At 47.7% G+C, this 2,291-nt stretch overlaps 1 non-coding gene across 1 annotated transcript; it reads right to left on the bottom strand.

Annotated features, from left to right (window-relative positions):
- Nucleotides 1-2,219: 2,219 nt before the first annotated feature.
- Nucleotides 2,220-2,291, bottom strand: TRNAP-CGG (transfer RNA proline (anticodon CGG)). Its single transcript has one exon. It is a non-coding gene; the product is annotated as a tRNA-Pro (tRNA).

Below are 2,291 nucleotides of genomic sequence, written 5' to 3'. Positions count from 1 at the left end.
TGGACTGGGATGCAAGGACTGAGGGCCAATGTTCATGACGCTCAAAGCTGAGCCTTCCGGAACACGATCTCTTGCTTTGGAAGAAAGGAACTGGCATCACTTTCATTCCAAGAGGTGATTTCAGAACTGGACCCGAAATTACCATGGAGAAGCACTGTGCATTTAATGTTCCTATGAGCACTGCTGCTCCAGCACAGAAAAGCAATTGCAAAGAAATCTCGCATACCTTCATGATGCTGAACCGTCTCAACGCAGGTATAAAGCATGTATTGCATTGCAACATGACATCTTACAAGAGTGAAAAGCAGAAATACTCCTGTTTAAAACACAGACTGAACCTATAAAGGTAAGGGTTTGTCTGGGATTTGAACCAAGGTCCTCTCACACCCGAAGCGAGAATCATACCCCTATACCAACTAGACTGCTGCTGCAGAGGCATTTGAAACATCTTCTGAAGCGTCTTTCAGAAAAGCAGGGCCATTCGGAGGCTCTCTCTCTAAGCGTGCCATAGCAATTGATGTTTTCTGTCAAGGATTTTTTGTTTGTCTCTAGCAAGGAAAGAGGTAGTCAAGACGCCCTGTGCCAGTGAGCTGAACTAGGGCACTGATGTGAAAAGCAGACCCTTTCTGGTAGTTGTAACCCTCTGCAAGTCCTGGACCCTTGCACCTTAGACTTCCAGACCAGAAGCAGTGAAGGGCCTGCTAGCTCTTGAGCCAGAGAAGCATGCATATTGGATTCAAGCACACTTGCTCACTCAGCGCTCGATCAGGCGAGATTTATAGTAGTGGCTCATAGGCCTGAAACACTCACCTGGGAGACGCGGGGTGGCTGATTTCCCGGAATGGCCCTTGATTGGGAAATCACCTCCTTTCCCCCGCCTCATTTCAGAATTGTGTGCAAGTCGCAAGACAGTGTTCAGGGGTTCAGGGGTTCATGGGTACTGCCTACTCCCAGCTGCCTCTCTGTCTTCTTCATGTAAATTGCAAGTCACGAGGAGGCACCATTGCCAATATGCTCCGCCCACCTAACCAAGAAACCCAGTTTGAGCTTGTCTGCCTGTGTTGTTGCAGGGGCAGTGTCTTCTTTGCCCAAAAGATGGCAGGAGAGACTCACTTCAAACGATAGAATCAACTGCTTAAGTAGAAACCAGCATGGTAGTTACTGTCATAAAGTGCAGCTCTAACAGAAGGTGTGCCTGAGATGCCCCTTCCAGTAATACACAGAATTTTGATTGAGGGCCCAGCCGATGGGTTGGTGGATTTCTCCTCACATGCCACAGCAGCTTCCAAAGATAGTGGTGTGAGGAGCTGGCTGTGCAAGCAGAGCAAGATTTAAGGGAAGAAAACACACATGTTAGTAGTGGGATTTGAACCCACGCCTTCATGAAGAGACCAGAAGGCTCAGCTTCACTGAAGATCAAGCTCTCTTGAGTCTGGCACCTTAGACCACTCGGCCATCCTGACAGCCAAAACATTGTGCAGGTCTGACTCTTCAGTCTGCACTTGTTGATGCTGCCGCTTGCAATGTTCCTATCAAAGTCACAGCTTTAAAGGCCCCACAATATAACATGGCCAAGAAAAAAAAAAAGAAAAAACAGAACAAGAAACAAGGCACATGCCCGACCACCGAGGGATGCAGATAACTTTTTATCGTCCTGCAATAGTAAAGCACATTTTACACAGGTCACAAGTTTTTAAAGGTCATTTCTGTCTAAGTGTGCATTGAGAGAGACTGAGGTTTTAGTGAGCAAACACAAAAGCTACTGCTGCCCAGTGTCGAACCGGGGACCTTTTGCGTGTGAGGCAAATGTGATAACCACTACACTACAGAAACAAGCTTGCTGGCTTGACTGAAGGAGCACAGTTCCCCTCATATGTTTGCCCGATTTCCTCTATACTTGATCAGCAGTTGCTCAGAATGCGAGGGGTAAGTGTGAAAATTGCAGCGGTGTCAGCCAGCATGCATACACTCAGACGTCCTGAAAAGTCACAGCTGCGGGCAGAGACAGACAAATATCTGATGCCTAAATGCCAGGAACGCAAGCCTGTGAAATCATCACACAGGGCGCACTGAGAGCAAGCAGGAAGGAAGCCAAGGCATTGTAATCCATTTTTCGCCTGAGGCAAAAAATATGTTTTGCGCAACAATGCTTCGAGTGGAATGAGAAATGTTGAGGGGTTGTGTATTTTGAGCAGGATTTGATTGTTTCCCGCTAAAATGGGCTCGTCCGGGATTTGAACCCGGGACCTCTCGCACCCGAAGCGAGAATCATACCCCTAGACCAACGAGCC

The sequence above is a fragment of the Pleurodeles waltl genome, unplaced genomic scaffold (assembly GCF_031143425.1).
Source record: "Pleurodeles waltl isolate 20211129_DDA unplaced genomic scaffold, aPleWal1.hap1.20221129 scaffold_91, whole genome shotgun sequence".
Lineage (NCBI taxonomy): Eukaryota > Metazoa > Chordata > Amphibia > Caudata > Salamandridae > Pleurodeles > Pleurodeles waltl.
This window is presented reverse-complemented; position numbering and strand designations above follow the sequence as displayed.